Source organism: Mytilus californianus, unplaced genomic scaffold (genome assembly GCF_021869535.1).
Source record: "Mytilus californianus isolate M0D057914Y unplaced genomic scaffold, xbMytCali1.0.p SCAF_14, whole genome shotgun sequence".
Classification (NCBI taxonomy): domain Eukaryota; kingdom Metazoa; phylum Mollusca; class Bivalvia; order Mytilida; family Mytilidae; genus Mytilus; species Mytilus californianus.
The window spans coordinates 12,989,770-13,012,903 of record NW_026262626.1 but is presented as its reverse complement, the minus strand read 5'-3'; the positions used below and the strand labels follow the sequence as shown (position 1 = coordinate 13,012,903).

The 23,134-nt window shown below is 33.7% G+C and overlaps 1 protein-coding gene across 2 annotated transcripts in view; it reads left to right on the top strand.

Annotated features, from left to right (window-relative positions):
• The window catches only part of LOC127724220 (probable RING finger protein 207 homolog), a 107,461-nt gene that overhangs the window by 44,237 nt on the left and 40,090 nt on the right, over positions 1 to 23,134 (top strand). Inside the window, exon 1 of one of the 2 annotated variants that reach the window (XM_052231122.1) lies at positions 12,754 to 12,778. The exons of the other annotated variant lie outside the window; for it this stretch is intronic. The gene's annotated coding sequence lies outside the window, so the exon portion shown is untranslated. Of the gene's footprint in view, positions 1 to 12,753; positions 12,779 to 23,134 lie in introns of those variants that run through there. 2 annotated transcript variants of the gene reach the window in all.

Below are 23,134 nucleotides of genomic sequence, written 5' to 3'. Positions count from 1 at the left end.
GGTCATTATTATGAATAAACACTAAACATTTACGTTTCAAAAGATACTGTAAAATTGAAATATAGATAATGAAATCATAATTTTTACATCTGGGAACACGAGATTCATCTGCAATAAGTTTATCGGATAGATATTTTCCATTCTGGTTGAAGGATAGAGATTCTCAGACTAAAGTCAAGAGATTTTTTTTACAATTACATTTATTTCTTTGAAGAAATGTTTTCTTTTCCAGACCATCGTAAAAAGAAAAAGTTGAGACGTAAAACTATGATTGAAACAAGTGCATTTCCAAAACATTTGTAAAGTACTTCAAAGCAAAACTCACTTCAAAGCAATAATTTCTATCAAAATTATAGGAAAAGTTTAAAAAGTCAGAGATTTTTTATTGCGTTTAACAGTTTTCTTTTCTTGACCATATTCAAGAGAAAAAAAGGGACCTTAAACTTTGCTTCAAACACATGTGTTGCAAAGTTGTAAATAAATCCTTTAGGTGACTTGTGACACCATTTAACCACATTATTTGGTAGATAATACAATCAACACCTTTAATATTAGTCTTTTATTACCTGCAGGTATAAAATGTTATGAGTTCAAGGTGAATTTCGAATATTGTTAGATCAGGTTAAGTCTGAGAAAACCCCAAAAAAGTAAACAAGATGGATGAAATCGAATTCTAATATTTCTTTCGCCTAATATGATTTTTACTCCCAAATTTTTTTTTAGGCGAAATGTTACAAGTTTTTTGATAGTACAACCACAACTTAATGTACATGTTCAGTCCCAACAAATAAATAAATTTTTCAGCAGGCTAGCTCATGCAACAGGGCATTTATAGGAAAACAAATTATTTTCAACATATATATTACATTAAATTTAGACCTACCATTCTATGTTCTCCTTACTGTTAAATTTTCATTGCTTAGAATAGCTGCAAATACACATTTCCTGTAATCATAACTTATGAAGACTGTAGTAATATATTTACAAGTGATTTAAATTGCTAAAGAGAGAAAAATGTACCACAGAGGTGTTTACCCCTAGTTTATTCAATCAGTATTTTTTTTATTGTTCTCAGTATTTTTCAGTAGTATCACCGTTGAGCGCCGGAGGCGCGAAATTTTCTAGGAGGGTCTGGGGGCATGCCCCACCAGAAATTTTTTTTAAAACTTAGATGCAAAATCCTGCATTCTGAAGGCTTTTAAAGTCATGTTTTGAAGATACTAAATATATAAATTAAATAGATTTTTTTTTCTGAAATTCTCTGAAATTCCTCCAGTCAGGTTTACTAAAATATAAAACTACTTTAAATGTTTAACTATTTTATTTTAATTTTTGGACAACAATTTTTTAATAACATAAGTAGCTCTTGTTCAACATGTTCAACTGTCATTTAGTAGACATTTACTCTAATTTAACTCTAATGCAATAAAAGTCAAAACAATAGAAACAAATACATGATAATAATACTGAATGATGTTGAAAACAAAAGGTAGGATTGTAAACAAAATTTGAAATATCATTTAACTGTTCATTTCCTAAAACAATTGTTAATTATGGACGGAAAATTAAATAAAAACATGAAATATATATGTAAAAAAATCATGATTACTGGGACTAGAGATGACTAAACATAAAACATCATAATAGAGGTAAAAGATAAAAAAAATCTTGATAACTAAAAGTTAAAAAAAAATAATACATCTTAAATACGTCTTAAAACATGTGACTGTTCATTTTTAAAAAACATACAGTAAAAAACGGATGGGAACAAATATGAATACTCAACTATAACTCTGACATAACTGAATGACTAGAAATAACTATTCACAGACTAGATACCTATAAAAAAATCTCAATATTATCAGATCTTAGTCCATATATGAAAAAGTATCTTTTTATCAGGTTCAGATATAAGAACTACATGACTTTACAAATTAGCACAAGGACTTCATAAGGGGACGACCATTTGATATTCTGAGGGGGGGGGGGGGGGGGGTGGGGGGGGGGGGAAATTAAAGGACAGATTATTAATTTTCTGCCCTGTTGAAGCATGATTTTTCATTTTCATTAAAACAAGGGACTGATTATTTATTTTCACAATTATATTTTAATATAATATTTGAAAACACAATTTTTAAATTCATTTTTTTATTCTTAAATATATATTACATGTATAGTCAAGCCATTATGTACCATCATATAATCAGAGTTAATCATCATCCTCTGGAAGTGAATCTTCTGAATTCCAAACTGCATACATTGCATACGTACAATGTATTAATTTTGCTGTTACTATAGTTTTCTTTAAAAGTAATGACAAAGAAATTCGACGAGCAGAGCGAGGCGAAAAAAATTTCGGCAAAGGGTTTTGGTGACCGCAAGAAGCTATAGAAAATGATACAAAATACTGCATTCTGCGCGTTTCCCAGACTCTTTCTTAATCTGAAACGCAAGTTCTGCGTTCTTTACTTTTTCGACAATATTTTGGTCTCAAAGCAAAATATATAGATTCAGTGTAAGACTTTTAGTTTTTAGGTACAACATCAAAAGACTAATATGTAGGATAAAGCAAAAATGTAATTCACATAGTAAAGTATGTGGGTGCTGGGTTTTTTTTTTTCTTTTTTTTTTTGTGTTTCTGCTTGCAGAAAATCTTTTATTCCTGTCAATTATGTGGGGTTTTTTCAAATTAAGTTAAGAGGGGGCTGATTATCATTGATATAACTATGTCAAGTAAGTTTTTATAACACATTTCAATTACAACTTGATGTAGTTCCTTACTGGGATACAATTTAAAGTAGTTTGTAAAATTAGATAAAAAGTCCTTCAAATTAATAAAATTTAGATTTAAAACAAAAATTACTATATTACCGATGGGATGCAACACTAAGAGAATAAAGAAGGGCAATCAAAGAACAAAGACAAATCCGGGAACAGATAAAACACAAAGCGACAAACAATAGACAACTAACACTGAAAACTAAAAATAAATGAGAAACATTGATCCTGAAAAACGGGGGCTACGTCAGAGGGTGAACAGACCTTGCTTCTTGCAAGACACTCGCCGTGAAAACAATCTGATATGAAGACAAACTTTTGTTTTTTAAATTTCCAACATGAGGCATTTGCCTCAATGTAGTAACGTGGGGTAACTGTTCTTGAGACAATATACCTCAAGTTAAATGAAACCCATTTTCAGACATTTGAAGTACATTAATATGCATGATATTTATACATTGTATTATTAAAAGATTTGGGAAGTTTTCGCGAAAAAAATTGAAAAAAAGAATGAATTTTGAAAGAATCTGGCGCCATCTCATACTTTAGAATAGCATTTATAAAATGGCTTAAAAGACCTGCAGAGTTATTTATTTTCAATACATTGTAAGTCAGATTATTTATTTTCAAACTACCACAGACCATACCATTCATTTTTGTTATTATCAAATCTGAGTTATTTATTTTCAAAATCCTCCTGCCCTCCCCCCCCTCCCCCTCAAGAATATCAAATGGTTGTCCCCTAAGTAGTCTAGTTTCTGTATTCATAGTAATCACTTTCATCTACGAATCATGATCTTGTTAAAAAAAAACAGTACTTGTTTTACAAAATAAAATAAAAACTTGTGATACAATGTAGTTCCACTTGACATTGTTTTAACTATTCTCATAAGTACTAACGGTGCATGCTTATTCATTTAAATGGTTGTAATATGAACTTTTCAATTGATCCAAGGTTGCATTACTGGGTTTTCTGTTCAAATCACATGGATGACCTGGACGAGACTTAATGACAAGCAATGCTTCTAATGTTTTATCTCCTAATGTAGCCCTCTGATCAGTTCTATTCTTTCTGACAACTGAGAAAACCCTTTCGCAGTGAGCACTGCTATGAGGTATGCATAGTATCCCAAGCATGAACTCTGCAAGAAATTGAAACATCAGACTACCACCTTCGTTACTCAATTGACCAATGATTACCCATTTTTCATCAATTCTTTTACAATCTTCAACCAAAGATGCAATATCCTGACTTTGATAAAGTACAAATTGTTCCAATATAACATCTTTACTTGAACCTTCTGGTATCAAACAATAAACCTCTCAACATAAAAAATCAATGGATGACTGTTTTACGATTGACTGTTTATCTGTATCTGCCACTTCTGTGTGAATCAAAACAGGTTCATTTAGAGGAAGATTTGCCTTGATGTAGTTGCACGCATTGACAAAATACTGACGTACAACACTGAAAAACTCTTTTATACGGCTATCTCGTAAGTGGTTCTTTTCCTTGTTTCTAATGAATTCTTTGGCTGTATTTCCAATTACCAAATCGTTGTCTACTTTTTGGTTACATTGTTCCTTGTACATGACTTCATCCACTGATTTTCCTACCATAGCAGCAGGTTTAACAAACCTTGATAAAATGTTACGCATAATTGAATGTAATGATCCCCTTAACTTGTGAATTCGTGGATCTTCTGCTTGCAGGTTTTTTATCACCTCATCATAAACATTTATCGTATAGCTAAGAAACAAACAGTACAGCTTGTTAGTCGGCGATTTAACAAAGCTGAATACGGAGTCAACTTTATTTTCTGCATATAATGGTTCAGATTTTTCCTTCTCACTTTTGCTTGTTTCTGATTTTTTTGCAACTTTTGCACCTTTCACAGCTTTAGCATCTTTCACAGCTTTAGCATCTTTTTTTCGCTTTGGCATCTTTTTTCTTTTCATTCTCCTTATAAAAGTAATCTTTTAAAGCATCCCAATTTAATAACAGTCTTTCAATGCAACGACCTATACTGAGCCATCTTGTGCATACATGCTTCAACATTCTTTTTTGCTCTAAATCGCACAGATCTTGAGACCCTTTAAATAACAATTTTCTACTATCACTTTTATCAAAGTAATAATAGATATCAATTAATACATCATCTATGCTCGGTATGGCCTCTGCTGCCTTTTTGGCTGATATGTGTATCAGGTGTAAAACACATCCAGATAGAATAACAGAAGGCTGCTGTTTTCTTTAACGTAGGCATATACCCCTTTGTGACGACCTGTCATTACACTTGCATTGTCTGATCCCATAGATAGGCAATTGTCCCAGGTAACATTTCTATCACTTAAATCTTTATCCATTAGATTGAATATATTATGACCAGTGGCAGCCTCTGAGCACACAGGAATTGACAATAACTCAGAATGGACAAGTCCTGTCTCAGTGTTTTTAGTGCGAACAACTAATGGGTATTGTTTGCTAGTTGCATCATTTGATCCATCTGTATAGACACTGAACGGTGCAGACTTCAATCTTTCACTTAAAGAGTTTTTCACAGACAGACGGACGGACGGGTCAAAAACATTATACCCTTCGAATAAAATTTTGCGTGGGGTATAATAAAAACACCACAGTAAACATATATATTATATAAATCAGAAAACACAATTGGCCATGGGTAACACTTTCCCAAGAAAATAGTTTGTTCACCTCAAAGCATATGACTGGCCTGTTCATTGGGGCAAAAATTGACAAAGTCCAAAAATGAAAATAATTTCGGCAGCACTTCCCCTAGTAAATAGCTCTTTTACATCCCCAAACCACATATTTCAGGCCGAAAGAGGGGTAATTAGAAAGAAAAAAGAGCGGTGTGGGTCAGGTTCATTTATAAGACATGAAACCATGCACCATCTCTACTAACTCTAGCCTACTATAGAAAATTATACAAGAAACAAACCTTGAGCAATCTTCGAATCAGGAAACATTCGCTTGAAGGCTTTATTGAATATGTCAGCTGCAGTTATTGGCAAATTCATCTCAGCAATTATTTCACACATCATAACCTCAGCTCGAGTGACTGCCCGTTTATGGTCGGTTTCAACAGACACTTGAGAGACAAATGATGCCATAGACATATTTGTTTTTACCAAAGTGTTCAATTCCTTGTGTGATTTTGACTCTACATGTCTTTTACAGTTATTCTTCCCGCCGTGCCCGCATGAAAAATCACACGAGCACACGGTACAGCGCACCATACATTCCCCACGTTTGGACGAGGTCAAACAAGGCATCATGTTTGAGTAAGATTCCTTGTATTTTTGATTTGTTTGACGTCTTTTCTTTGGGGTTTGTTCACCATCATCAGAGTCCTGCTCAGCCGGAGCCGTGCGCTTTGATGCAGCAGAAGCAGACATATTTCCCAAACTAACTTTCGTTACCCACTTTGAATGATCGGTAATACATACGATTATTAAGAGGTGTCCCGAACACCGCAGAAATCTCTGTCTCAGACGCGTTTACTTTAATACATAACCACCGCTCATTCAAGCACTTTGAGGAGAAAAAAAAATAAATTTCTTGAAAAGAACCAGAAATCGTAATTCCGTGAATTAAATCCGTAGTCCGTATTTTGCATTTATAATACGTGTAAAATACGGAAAATCCGTAGTGGTAAACACCTCTGGTACTACCAAATAAGTTAATTAATAATCAAAAGTATATGATTTAATAATGAAAATAAATGGATAATGTGTCACATTTTATATTTGACAATTGCTATAAAGACAATACACAAGAAAAAACAACTCTTACATGAAATATAAATTGATAACATTATAAAGGGACATAATTCAAGAACTGTAGTGACGGCACCCACATTCAAACTTGAATCAAGTTTTATGGTAATAAGAATTGTGTATAAGTTTCAAAACATTTGGTTGAAGCAAATCAAATTTAAACAATGGAAACCAATTATGGGACGTATGTACAGACAAGGGTCAGTGTGAGAACATAATAAGTATGCACAATCTATAAAAACACATTTTTTGAAATTAACCTCTTCATGGAAACAAAATTATCCATAGCAAAATTACATGCCAAAAGAAAAGCTACAAACCTAATATTTAGCAAGTTTAGCCACTTGACAGAAGGCTCACTGTAAAAGAAAAATAAACAATTTAAATTAATTCATTTCTAATGATTGAATAAGTTCATTAATTGTATGTAAATAGATGTACAATGTAAGCTTCTCAAATCTGAGTAGTGTCAGTTACATTGTATATATGATTTGCATAGAAGTATAAATACAATGTAATTAATCATTTTATTTCTTCTCTTGACCTATAAAGAGCAATTAGTTTTGATAGAAATCATGTCATAATCTCAAATTCTATAGATTGTTTCACACTTTTGAAGATGTTTTCTTATTATGGATTAAGAATGAAATCTTACTTGTGACTATATTTCTGCTATCAAATAGATAACAAAAATGCTGATGTATGGCAATGCCAATGGCTGTACTTGTCTTTTTCTGTCTAAATTGCCAAAACCATAACATTTTTGCTAAAAATTGATTAAATTTCTATGTAAATTAAAGATTGGTCAAACAAGAGAAGATATGCATTTTTTTATGGTCTTCCTATGTATATATAGCTTTAATGTTGCTGTTTGAAATCAATATGTCAATGTATTGCACAGTAACTGTAAGATATTAGTAATTGATAACTGATTTGATTCGTTTTTCGTAAATGGCTTTGTTATAGATTAGGCTGTTAGTTTTCTGGTTTCAATTGTTTCTCATTTTTAAAGTGAGGACCTCTTTTTAATTGTACATGTAGCAGACTATACAGTATAGGTTTTTCTCATGGTTGAAGGCTGTACAGTTGCATAAAATTGCTTCTTTCCGCTTCTTTTGAACTACAGAGGACAATAGTATTATTAACAATTATACCATATCTCATTATTTCTAAATTTCGCAATGTTATAGAAATAATTAATATGGTTTATAATGGTTAATTTTTTTTGGTTTGTACCTGTATTTCTATAATTTGTAAATCTGTTATTTCAGAGTTAAGAACTGTTCCTGTATAGAATTACATCGTAGGTTCTTTAAAGCAATGTTTGTTAACCAAAAAAAGAATACTGTAAATTCAGATATTAATTGATGCAGGGAATGAGATAGTGACAGCATCAAGTTGACAACATTTGTATTCATAAGTTTTAAAATATTCAAAGATTTGCACCTAAAGCAAGACTTACTATGAATATCAGTCTGCTTTTAATCTTTTTCCATCTGTATTTTTGTGTTTTTGTCATTGACATGTTGATAACTTTTCGTACTATTTAATCTGTGATCAGCTATATTCATTATTGTAACTTTAATCTTATCAAGATAACAACAGTGTGAAAGCTTTCGTAAATTTACATCCAATCCAACATCTCGGCAGACTAAACACTATAAATAGAAAATAAAAACAAACATCATCAGTGGTAATGTTCATTATAATACATGTATATATAAAATTGTCTTTTATGACAGCTATACAGGGCCTAATCTAGGATTTTTGAGAGGGAGAAGTGACTTTTCCTTCCCATGAGAGAGAAGGGAGTAGTGGTCAATTTTCTTGAAAGAAGTAAAATTCTATTACCGTTTCAGTTACATAGTTTTTTTGTGCTTATCACTAAGGAAATTGTTTTTTCGTATGTTGTTGTACCAAATGTATATATAGAAAGTTTTTAATAAAAATGTTTCGACAATATAATAGCTGTTATTTATTTATTGATACCATGTGTACTGTCAACTTGAATTTAAGTCTAAATAAAATGCGTTGCTTGGGACATGAGGGAGTAGCCTAGTCATATCAGAGACATATAAGACATTACTTCGATTAAATTCATGTGCATCTGCCTCAATCTATTTTTAAAAGTCAAGAAAAATATGACTCCCAGTTTACCTTATGATTTTCCCATGACTGGTAATTAAATTTATATCACCACTTGTCATTACTTTGTAAAACATTATTTTATTGAGTGTCCAGGACATCATGTTAGTTGTTAATTGAGATTCTCATTAAAGATTGTAAGCCTATAAATTATCTTCCATATCAGTCTGCACCAAAATCTTTTGAAGTTTTCCAACTATAAGTCCGAAGACCAATATTCCAATACTTTTCTTATGTGTCAAAACAAAATTTTGAAAATACTTACAGTCAGAATAACGTTTTACTAGTCTGGGGCATCGGACTATTGGCTAACGGTGCAGACTGCCATATCAACAAATGGTCGTGAAAAAAATCCACCACTGATCACAAGCTTGTCCAGTATCTTAGTTATATGTTTGCAAACACATGATCCATCAGCTGTCTCTTTACCTCTTATATTTCAATTTTTATTCAATGAATATAATAAATCTACCGTTAATTCCCACCCTTCACCTACCTAATAGTACAATTGACTGATTCGTAAGAAATAAAAATAATAGCTGTGTGATTACGCAACATCCTCAGATGAAAATCATCGTAAAATGATAACTTAAATATTCCGTTTAAATATTTCTGAATATTATATCCTAGGATGTTCAAAGTCGCTGTTGTATTTATCAAATTTGATCGTCAGCGGTATTAGTCCTGGGTCTTTTCGAAAATCTCAATTTTCTTTGTCGGTTGCCATTTTTTTGTTACCTGGCCACAGACCACAATTAAATTCCTCTATTAGTTCTTTATAACGTTTTGTTTCATTAAAAACAATGCACCGAATCTTTTTGTCAAATATTTTGTGTGTGTAAAGTACAGAACTAGTCCAAACATATATCCAACATTCAGAAAGATTGCTTCCCAGTATCTTACAAATTTAGCCAATACACATCCATACCCCTATGGACAAGTCAAGAGATGTTCCGGAAACTGTAAATATCACCTTTTTGCACCTGGCCAAATCACTCTTTCCATATCAAAATCAGTTAAAATACAACATCCAAAAGTTTATTTCACCTCTCTTCTTTCATTTCCACCCCCAAAAAACTAAGAAATGAGTGAGGAAGGGAAAGAAAAAAAATTAAGAAAAAATACACTCTAATTAAAAGGAACTATATTCGTCATTAATTGTGGCCTTGAGCCACCTGTGCTACTTGTTAATAACAAGTTGTCTCCCTTTTACCAATTTTGATAGCGAATAGACTTCGTTATGAAGTTAGTCGACCGGTGTGATTTAGCAATGTCTTTAAATTCTTTGGTGACTTAAATCATCATTTCGTCTGCAAGATTATGGCCTGAATATAGCATTTATTGTTTCTTTCACAAAATTCCTTAATTTTTAATCATAAGAATATAATTTTTATATGGATATATACATACATGTATGTACACCCAATAATTCAACCGGTTTTTGAATATAAATAAGGTGTAAACAAATCCAGGGGTTGAATGTGTGGGGTGCAAACATGTAGAGTGCAAACAAGTAATGATTGCAATTAGACTGATACAGTAATCTAAATAAGAGGCATACCCGTTGCCAGGGGGTTACAAATAATTATCGTTACCTTTATTTTTTGAAAAAACTCAACTTGATTCGATCATTCGTCAAAATCAGTAGAATTTTTTTATCGTCTAAAATAAAGTGTACATTTTATCGTCATGCACCAAAAATTACTGTAAACGTCATTTGGCAAGAATTTTTAATGTTATTTGTCATGAAGGTACCCTCATTACGACCCTCAAATAATAAAGGAATGTTATGTATAAATTTTGGGCTTTAGGCTATTTGGTGATGAATCAGTATACCAGTTCAAGACGTTCTAATTGTTGTGACAACCCCTTGTCCAATGGATGATGTGTGTTCTTCTGACCGGATATAAATGCCCACAATCAGCAAAAATAAATATTATGCCAGGCCATGATCGACTCTGTGTGCATACGGACATCCCTCCCCCCATAATATAATTTCATTGAATTTTGTTCCGCATTTGAAGGAGTCTAATGACAACATGTCACCTAATCTCTAAGATATAATTTGAGTGAAACATATAATGACTAGAAATTATACTCTATCGGTAGCCACCAAAATCATTGGATTATTTTCGAGCGCGAGTCGGTCCCCTGGAGGCTGGATCCACCGATGCACCGCAACTGCCCCTTAATTTCAAGTTTTATTTGATGAGAAAAGAGTCTGTTTTACATGTATGAATGTGTAAATAGAAGTATTAACAAAATTATACCAGAAACTTAGGTTGTATTACATGCATTAACCTATAAACCTACAAAATATTTTTTGTTGTTACCGCCATTGAGTCGCCATCGTACATCTTCCATGCCTTCACATAGGAGATCAATGCTTCATATAGAGGCTACTCGTCATACATTTATAAGACACACCCCCATCGAATCAAGCCAACGCTTACAAAGTAAATAATAATCTGATTGGTTCCAACGTTTTGGAACATGAACATCCTCGTAATAGGGGTCGACCGGGATGAAAAGCGGAAAATGCAGACTGCCAGTGAAAAGTGATGGTATATACAATTGGGACAGAAATAAAGTCATGCAACAGGCCACCAATGGACCCTTGATGTGTAGAGAGTGGGACAATTTCTGTAAACGAGGTATTGCTTTAACGTTCCCATTTCGATCGTACCTGGCTGTGTATTTATTCATCCTGCAAAACCAACAGGATGACCATTTCAGCAAGGGTTAGACTGCCGGTCGTAAGATGACTAAAAGTGATCAGGTTTCTATTACCCAGCAACCACCTATTTTTACAGTCTTCACGCTTAACCACAAGTCCTACAGCATTGGCTTGTAAAATTGCTTTCGGGCTTGGAAAATTCTTCTCTACAAGTCAACAGAATCCAACTAATTGTTTTTTTAAATTGAGCTTTTGGCTTGTGGACTCAAAGGTTAAACGTGAAGGCTACACCTAGGTACCTAAGGGTGCTAAAAATAGAGGAAAATGGCTGAAAAACAACGAATATACGGAGAAATGTCGAAGGACTATTATCCAGACCTTATCTATATATCTAATATGCACTTCATAACAAAATAGCTGTTCAAAATCGTCAGATAGAAAAGTAATATAAAATCATAATACGAAAAGTAAAGAAAACCTAGTCATGAAGTAGGATGAACTGACAGACTAAAATAAAGAATAGGAAAGAGGGACGAAAGATACCAGAGGGATAGTCAAACTCATAGATCGAAAACAAACTGACAACGCCATGGCCAAAAATAAAAAGACAAACAGACAAATAATAGTACAGATGACACAACATAGAAAACTAAAGACTAAGCAACACGAACCCCACAAAAAACTGGGGTGATCTCAGGTGCTCCGGAAGGGTAAGCAGATCCTGCTCCACATGTGGCACCCGTCGTGTTGCTTATGTTATTACAAATCCGGTAAATAGTCTAATTCGGTAAGTCACATTCGTGAAAAGGGAAGGATATTGTAGTTACGACATAAGGAACATATCCGATATCATCTGTGAAACGGTTATTCATTAACGGTCAACCAACTCGTGATGGCGTCCGTAAAATTTACGAAGGGTTAATTTCAACTTCACCATTTGGAACTCTTGGCTTAATAGCTTCCTTGTGAGCAGCAATCCTCTATCAAGGAAATCATGATAGAAAACACAAGCCCGGGAATATCGTATCAATTGGGAGATATATACTCCGTATGCAGGCATAAAAAATAAAGAATAGGGAAAACTGGCACAAAAACTTACGAGTATAGAAATAACGGACCTTACACATTCAGACCCTCATCTTTATTATGTATATCTTTAAAATAAAATAAATGCACTTAATTAATATACAAAAGCTGTTTACAATCATCTAATAAATAAAGTTATATAAAATCATGATACAAATATAAAAGGAAACCAGGTTAATCAGTTGTGTGGGAGTTTGTTTGTGCACTAGTGTATACATAAAATAATTATCATCGCTATTATTAAATCATGTGACCTTCTAAAGAAATGTTCTATTTATAAGACTTATTTAGGTATGTAATTTGTATCATTGTTTAAGATAGTCACAATTTACACAGACATCAACACAAACACAAAAACGCACACAATTTAACTAAACAATCTAGAATTAGTTTACTTTTTTTATTTTATTTTGATCAACTTTTGTTTCAGTTCTTTTATGAGATATGTTCGAACACGTTAAATGTTTTACTTTATTAACCAATGTTGCATATTTCAACTTTTTTTATTCATGTTATTGTTGCCATCGATTTTGTATGGAGTTTTGTCTTTATTTTGTTTGTTTAGTTAAACGATAATATTTGTCAGTCATAAAAAATCTAACGTTGTATTTACCATGTATACTAAGAAATAAAGTTTAGCAACATAATTTTTAATTACAAAAACTCTATATGAAAAACTACCAAAGTTGCAGAAATAGATTTTATGATCGAATTTTTGTCGAGTAAATTTTAACCTTATTGTTTATTTTCTTTATTACAAAACTGTATGTATTGTTGTTTTTTAGAAGTATAGTTTACTTTTGAAATGTGAAACTAAAAATATCTGTTTCTAAACTTTTGTTACTCGCATGTATTCAAAGTACGACAAGTGTGGAGTAATAAAATAGATGATTGTTGTTCCTGCGAACATTTAATTCTACATTCTGAAGTATTAGAGACTGGCCGTCGTGTTTTAATTTTGTGCACTCTCACTATTCCCAATTAAAAAAACTGGTATTTGCTGCAAACTCGCTAAGCATGCGACAATAATGGGAGTTATTGATTCGGAGTCAGAAAAGAGTGTCTTCAGATTAGGGCAACACGTCTTACATTTGGTCTGTCACTTTTTGAACTATTATAGCCAGAAAAAATCTACCTCATCATGTCGGTCTAATACAGGGATGGATTAATAATGTCGCCATCATTTTCGTATGCCAGTCCCTATGTCTGTAACCTCGTCAGTAATTGCCGTACAGCGGTTGCATGTCTCTAACCTCGTCAGTAATTGCCGTACAGCGGTTCCATGTCTGTAACCTCGTCAGTTATTGCCGTACAGCGGTTCCATGTCTGTAACCTCGTGAGTTGTTGCATTATTCAGGTTCAAAGTCAGGAATATCGTCAGTAGTTGCCGTTTTCGGGTCCCATGTCTGGAACATCGTCAGCAGTTGTCGTTAGCCGGGCTTAAGTCAGCAGTATCGTCAGCAGTTGTCGTATGCCGGTCCCAAGTAAGGAATATCGGCAGTAGTTGCCGTTTTTCTGTCGCCCGTCAGAAACCTTTTCAATATTTGCCGTATGCCGGTCCCAAGTCAGTAGTTCCCGTATACTGGTAACAAAAAAGTAACCGGTCAGTAGTTTCCATATGCCGGTCCCGTGTCAGAAACCTTGTCATTAGTTGCCGTATGCCGTTCTCATGTCAGTAATTAACCTTGTCAGTAGTTGCCATATGCCGCCCCAAGTCAGATACCTTTTAAGTTTTTGCCGTAAGCTATATCTGAATGTTTTTGTCATTTATAGTTGTCATTGAACGCAGATTTGTTCATAGTTTCAGTGAAATTAATTCATAACTTCCGCTCTTTAAACATGACGATTAAGAGCTTGAAATTTGACAGTGACATTTTGTCTATTGTTCAACTGTATGTTGACTTTTATAAGTTTAAAAAAAAAAATATTGTAGTTGTTGGATTGCTGTCTCATTAATGTTAATCTCATCTGTTATTCAGAATGAAACTCAACCAACGTGTCCTAAAAATAGATGACAAATCAACGATGATCTCGACAGGGTTTACAGAATAGAGAAAATAAGGATCAGCGAAATGAAGGCAAATAAATGAAAACTTAAAGGATAATTGGGTGCTGAAATAAAGCAAACGAATGATTGACCCAAAAACTAATTAATAGATTGATTGATTTTTGTTTGCCTTACTCCCAGGGATAAATATTTCATGCATATTCGGGACGAGAACAAATTAACAAAAGTTACAATAGGTATGTCCTGTGATAGGGATCGACCAGGATGAAAGACGGAAAATTCGGACTGCAAGTGAAAAATGAGAGAATATAGAATTGGCACAGTAATAAAACCATGCAACAGGCCACCAACAGACCCATTACGTGTAGAGAGCGGGACAATTTTACTACACGAAGTATCGGGTTTAACGTTCACATCTTGATCGCACGTAGCTGTGTATTTATATATCCCGGAAAACCAATCGGACGACCACTGTAGCAAGGGGTTGACTGGCGGTCTGAAGATGACCAAAAGTGACCAGGTTTGTATTCCCCAATCACCCAGGTACCTGAGGGTGTGGATGGGGTTTGCAGAATATTTAGAGAAAAATTACCAAAAAAAGGAATACAGAAAAATGGGCAAAAATCAAATAATAGAGAACAATAGGGTGCTAAAATATAAAGAATAACTGTGTAAAAATAAAGAATGAGGTTAAAAGATACTGATTACAGAAATAAATGAATAACAAAATAATGAAATTATGCGCTTTTTGCACACGCATTTTATTATTAATAATTGACAATAGACTAATAGACTAGTAGATCATCGGTATAAAATGTCGAAATGATAGTAATCAGAACTGTTTCATTGATCTTAGCCATGCCAATTCTATACATATTACAACACTGATATAACAATTTGTGACAGAGTTCAGACTAGGATATTTCTTGACAAATAAAAGCACTGAAAAAGAAAGGAATTGAATAGACAAAACGTCGCTTTCACCGGCATGATTTCTCTGTCTGAGTTTCAATAAATAAACAACAACGACAAACCGTAAAATTCCTCACTTACTGTGGTATTGAAAGACCTAGAAAGACCATTTTCATCATATTGGAGTCATATTTGTAAGATTCATAATTCATTACAATTCTAAAAGACAATTTATTGGAAACCGCTGGAAGACGGATGCTCAGGGACGGATGATATTGTCTTTGATTTTTTGGGGGTATCTTTGATAATTGCAACAAAAGTAAACGCTGGTACAGGTATCTGATTGTATTTGTTGAAGTAGTATAAAGCATATATGAAGTTATATACCCTATATATTTGTCTATGTTATCCTTAGGGGCCGACTTCAATACTTAATTAATAGGAGGGTGCCGCCGTGGCTCTGTTACCCAACCCTTTTCATATAATTTAGATTTTAAAAATGTATATCTTTCCATATATTGCGTAGGTAAAAATGAATGTGACCTTTTCCCACATTGGTTGGGTTTCGTGAGTAGTTTGTTAGTAAAGTGGAATACCAAAGTGTCAAAAGTCTTAGGGAACATTTGTGGATAAAAACACAGCCGGGAACACCTTATTGACCTTATCATATATTTCTGATAGTTTTCCCCACCTATTCACATACATTGTGACCCCCCCTCCCCCAACCGAGATGTTATCACTTAGTCTTTTAAGTCTATTCAGGTTTCCAGTTATTAGCGTTAATTCGTCCCTTGTTTAAATTTGCCATTGTTGCTTTTTAAAGCCCCCTAGTTTGTCTCTGCATTTCTGTTTTTCTGGACTGACGCTTTGGTTTTGATCTTTTTCTTTACCTAATATGTAACTTCAATTGCTTCTGACTGACTATTTTTTATAGTATTTTAAATGAAATGAAAGACAGACTGCTTACCCTTCCGGAGCACACGATATCACCCCGTTTTTGTTGGGTTTTGGGTTGCACAGTCTTTAATTGTTTATGTTGTGTTTTTTAAACTTGTTTGTCTTTTGGTTGTTGTTCGTCTTTTGACATAGCCATTGTCAGTTCGTTTCGACTTATGAGTTAGAATACCCCTGTGGTAACTTCTGCCTCTCTAACATGTCCAACATAATGATTTATGAGGCACGGGTTTAATCAAACTTTTTGTATAAAGGAGATCTTGATTTAATGTTGCAAATATCAAAATATACCCAAAAAAATCAAAGACAATATCCTGAAATAATTCAGGACCTCTTTGATTCGATTTCATGATATCCTGCAATATTTCAGGACCTCCATTATCCCTGAAATCGAATTGTGGAGTTCCTGAAATCTTTCAGGATATCCTAAAATCGAATTATGGAGGTCCTGAAATATTTGTCTCATTAATGTTAATCTCATCTGTTATTCAGAATGAAACTCAACCAACGTGTCCTAAAAATAGATGACAAATCAACGATGATCTCGACAGGGTTTACAGAATAGAGAAAATAAGGATCAGCGAAATGAAGGCAAATAAATGAAAACTTAAAGGATAATTGGGTGCTGAAATAAAGCAAACGAATGATTGACCCAAAAACTAATTAATAGATTGATTGATTTTTGTTTGCCTTACTCCCAGGGATAAATATTTCATGCATATTCAGGACGAGAACAAATTAACAAAAGTTACAATAGGTATGTCCTGTGATAGGGATCGACCAGGATGAAAGACGGAAAATTCGGACTGCAAGTGAAAAATGAGAGAATATAGAATTGGCACAGTAATAAAACCATGCAACAGGCCACCAACAGACCCATTACGTCTTTTGACATAGCCATTGTCAGTTCGTTTCGACTTATGAGTTAGAATACCCCTGTGGTAACTTCTGCCTCTCTAACATGTCCAACATAATGATTTATGAGGCACGGGTTTAATCAAACTTTTTGTATAAAGGAGATATTGATTTAATGTTGCAAATATCAAAATATACCCAAAAAAATCAAAGACAATATCCTGAAATAATTCAGGACCTCTTTGATTCGATTTCATGATATCCTGCAATATTTCAGGACCTCCATTATCCCTGAAATCGAATTGTGGAGTTCCTGAAATCTTTCAGGATATCCTAAAATCGAATTATGGAGGTCCTGAAATATCTGTCTCATTAATGTAATGGAGGTCCTGAAATATTTGGGAGGTCATCAAATGATTTATGAATATCCTGAATTTGAATTATGGAGGTCCTAAAATATTTAAAGAATCTCCTTAAATACAATTATTTTGACCAAATCCGTGCCTCATAAACAATTAGGCTTAACATTTTGCCACTACCAATAAATGTTGAATATCTTTTAATCTTCTCCGAGACTATTGATTGATAGACAATTTAATGATATTTTTTGGACAGTTAGACTATCAAGGATAAAATTTGGTTCAGGTGATCGAATTTTATTTTCAGAACAAATATACATTGAAGACCCATTGGTGGCCTTCGGCTGTTGTCTGCTCTATGGTCGGGCTGTTGTCTCTTTGACACATTCCCCATTTCCATTCTCAATTTTATACATATTGCCACCGCAAACTTGTGTGTAGATTACGATCGGTATTCAGTGATGTGAATTGATAAAATTCAGATTTGTTATTTGGTGAGATCTAACTATCAGATTCCAGATTTCTCTAATGTTTTGTTAACTTCTGTCTGTTATAAAAATGACCTAGGTATGATGGTCACCTTCTCAATACTAGTACCTCATAACACAAACCAAATATGATCAAATATACCTAATGTAAATATTTATCAAAGGTACCAGGCTTATAATTTAATACGACAGACGCACGTTTCGTCTACATAAGACTCATCAGTGACGCTCAGATCAAAATAGTTAGCAAGCCAAACAAGTACAAAGTTGAAGAGCATTGAGGACCAAAAATTCCAAAAAGTTGTGCCAAATACGACTAAGGTAATCTATGCCTGGGATAAGAAAATCCTTAGTATTTCGAATAATTTATACTTTTGCAAACAGTAAATTTATAAAAATGACCATATAATTGATATTCATGCCAACACCGAAGTGCTGACTACTGGGCTGGTGATACCCTCGGGGACGAAACGTCCACCAGCAGTGGCATCGACCCAGGGAAGTAAATATTTATCAAAGGTACCAGGCTTATAATTTAATACGCCAGACGCGCGTTTCGTCTACATAAGACTCATCAGTGACGCTCAGATCAAAATAGTTAGAAAGCCAAACAAGTACAAAGTTGAAGAGCATTGAGGACCACAAATTCCAAAAAGTTGTGCCAAATACGACTAAGGTAATCTATGCCTGGGATAAGAAAATCCTTAGTATTTCGAATAATTTATACTTTTGCAAACAGTAAATTTATAAAAATGACCATATATTTGATATTCATGTCAACATCGAAGTGCTGACTAATGGACTGGTGATACCCTCGGGGACGAAACGTCCACCAGCAGTGGCATCGACCCAGGGAAGTAAATATAACTGCTTATATCAAACCTTTCTGAAATTGCCCGTTTATAAATTTTAAAATTATAAAGAAACTAAGGTGTCAACTCCCTCAGGTAAAGTTGGCCTTAGAAGGATTTTGCTATTATTTTATGTGATTTTTAATTATACAGCAGGGTGGAGGATAACATTTTTACACTTAACGGAATTTGCTCGATAAAAAAGTCCGCCTTCTATAAAGTTTGGCGGGATGGACTGTTCTATCTCCTATAGAAAAAGGGTATCCAGGGTAAATGCTGGAAGATTCTACGGGCACTATATAAGAATGTTAGCAATAAAGTCCTTTTTGGTAATTACGAGTCTGATTGGTTCGATCAAGAATTTGGTCTTAAACAAGGATGCATTTTATCCCCTACACATTTTCCCGTCTTAATGAATGACTTATATGCAATATGCTGAAGGAGGCAATCTTGGGTATTAGCATCGCTTCTGAATTAATTAACTGTCTTCTTTTCGCTGATGATGTTGTCCTGTTAGGAAACACGGAAGATGAGCTACAAACTCTTTTAGATATAGCTCATAAATTTTTCTCAAAATGGAGCTTAAAATTAAATTCGTCAAAGTCGAAGGTTCTGGTTACAGGTTAAAAGAAAGACTTAAATAAAAAATGGTACTAGTACCTAGGTAATGGTCTTTTTGAAGAAGTTAATGAATACAAATATTTAGGCGTATATTTTTCAAGATCCCTTAAATCTACATACCATATAAAGCAGTACCTGAAAGAAAATTTTCAACGGAAAATAAATCATGCAATTCGTATTTTAGGTGAACATGGGGATTTTAATCTTATACATTTTGGACATTCTCTGTGGATGTCGGCTATTCGACCATCACTGACGGACAGGTGTTCGATCAGTATGGTTCCCGTCTTCCCATAGATGTACCGAATTACTAGAAAGTGTTCAATATAAAATGGAAAAAATTATCCTAAACACAAAAATGAATATCCCTAAATGTGCGCTACTAGCTAAATTTGGCTGGGAATCAATAAATAGATTTATGGATAGACATAAAATTGCATACTACGCTAGATTAAAAACCTGCCCGATAATCGACTGTCTAAAATTATCCTAAATGAAATTATACCTGTAAAATGTAATTATATAATGAATGGAAATATATAGAAAATATCGAAACTATTCTCCAGACTGCGGGCCTTGACCATTATGCTAACGGAAACATAAACCTTAATATCTTTTATAAACTTTATGGTAATGAAACAACCAATACCCAACTATCCAATATTTTAGGAAAGAGTAGTTAAACTTGTACCAATTATTTGTGGTTGTTAAACGTACGCACTTGTATTTATCAAACGTTGACGACTTCCGCTCAACAAAGCTAAATTTTTTGGCAAGAACGAATTGTCTGCCTATAAATGCCACGCTTCAACGTATGCATCTTACAACAAACAATAAGTGCCAGTCATGTTCTTCAAATGCGACTGAGAATATGTTTCACGTTATGTTAGATTGTCCTTCTTCTCGTCTATCAAAAAAAAAAACCAAGTACTGACATACAAGCATGTTTCCATAGTTTAAAAATGGATATCTGCTTTTCAGAGTTGTCGCCCTAAGCACAAATACAGTTCATGATAGGTGATATGGGTTACTTGTAGTCTCCAGACTTAGGTAATAGTTTAGATAAGATCGGAAAAAAATATCTTACAGACGTTATGAATGAACGTTCTTTTTTACTTGATAAAATTTCAAATGTTTAATATCAAGAACTGTGTGCGAACATTTTTAGTTTCAAGGTTGAATTTTTTTTGATCTTTTATCGACGACAGAAAGATTTCGAATAATTAAAAATATGAACTTGTTACTGTAATGTACTTTTACGAAATAACCAATGTATTATGTTATTTTAACGTTAATGTATTTATTAGACTTTTTAATTTTGCAAGTATCTTGTACCATGTTTTACTAAGATCATATAATGCTGTTTATAAAGACTATAATTTGATGACGCAGGTGACAGTACCCCGCTGGCGCTTGCCCCCGTTGTAAAGGGGTAGTTTCACAATTAAAAAAATGATATATATATATATATGGCAATCGCCATGGCTGTCAGCAGGGTTTAAGAACATCCGTTGTTCGACCTGCTATTCAAATGCGTTTTGTTAAAATATACTTTTTCACTTTTTTGCTTTTGGAAAATGTTGTTTGTGCTGTCTTTAGACCACTCTACCAAGAAATTTGTTTTGCATGCACACGTATAAAAATTGCGGTTTGTATCCAACGCAATCACAGGTTTGAACGTTAGTCTAAATTGAAAACAACGTTCAAACCTATGATTGCGTTGGATAAAAACCGCAATTTTTATACGTGTGCATGCAAAACAAATTTCTTAGAAGGGGTCTAAATACAGCACAAACAACATTTTCCAAAAGACCAAATGAGTGAAAAAGTATATTTTAAACAAACGCATTTGACTAGCAGGTCGAACAACTGATGTTCTTAAACCCTGCTGACTGCCATTGGCTATTGCCAAATAAACGGATCACAAAAATAACAAAATAGATCCGATCATTAATTCATTACCAAACAGAAAACAATAAACTTGCGGAAAAGATGGTATACCGCAAACATGAGGTGCAAAATTTGCACACCATATCCGGATTTCGACAATTTATGTCTCTTCAGTGATGTTAGGAATCGAAACGGTATTTGGAAGGCCATATAATTTACCTCAATTTAGGATAGACTCTTGAATTTTGAAAGAGTCAAAATAGGATGAAAGGATCATATAAACCCGAAGGCAAATATAACACAAGCCCAAACGAAAAAATATAAAGAAGTCTAAATTGAGAACAACGTTCAAACCTATGATTGCGTTGGATAAAAACTGCAATTTTTGTACGTGTGCATGCAAAACAAATTTCTTGGTAGAGGGGTCTAAATACAGCACAAACAACATTTTCCAAAAGACCAAATGAGTGAAAAAGTATATTTTGAACAAACGCATTTGACTAGCAGGTCGAACAACTGATGTTCTTAAACCCTGCTGACTGCCATTGGCGATTGCCAAATAAACGGATCACAAGATGTAACAAAATAGATCTGATCATTAATTTATTACCAAACTGAAAACAATAAACTTGCGGAAAAGATGGTATACCGCAAACATGAGGTGCAAAAATTTGTACACCATATCCGGATTTCGACAATTTATGTCTCTTCAGTGATGTTAGGAATCGAAACGGTATTTGGAAAGCCATACAATTTACCTCAATTTAGGATAGACTCTTGAATTTTGATGAGTCAATATAGGATGAACGGATCATATAAACCCGAAGGCAAATATAATACAAGCCCAAACGAAAAAATATAAACAAGTCTAAATTGAAAACAACGTTCAAACCTATAATTGCGTTGGATAAAAACTGCAATTTTTATACGTGTGCATGCAAAACAAATTTCTTGTTAGAGGGGTCTAAATACAGCACAAACAACATTTTCCAAAAGACCAAAAAGTGAAAAAGTATATTTGAACAAAACACATTTGACTAACAGGTCGAACAACAAATGTTCTTAAACCCTGCTAACTGCCATTGCCGATTGCCAAATAAACGGATCACCGATGCAATAAATGGACCTTACTTATAAATTTAATACTAAACAGAAAACAATAAACTTGCGGAAAGATGATATACCGTAAAACAAAAGGTGCAAAGGTTTTTGTACACCATATCCGGATTTGGACAATTTATGTCTCTTCAGTGATGTTAGGAATCGAAACGGTATTTGGAAAGCCATACAATTTACCTCAATTTAGGATAGACTCTTGAATTTTGATGAGTCAAAATAGGATGAACGGATCATATAAATCCGAAGACAAATATAATACAAGCCCAAACGAAAAAATATATACAAGTCTAAATTGAAAACAACGTTTAAACCTATGATTGCGTTGGATAAAATCTGCAATTTTTATACGTGTGCATGCAAAACAAATTTCTTGGTAGAGGGGTCTAAATACAGCACAAACAACATTTTCAAAAAGACCAAATGAGTGAAAAAGTATATTTTAAACAAACGCATTTGACTAGCAGGTCGAACAACTGATGTTCTTAAACCCTGCTGACTGCCATTGGCGATTGCCAAATAAACGGATCACAAGATGTAACAAAATAGATCTGATCATTAATTTATTACCAAACAGAAAACAATAAACTTGC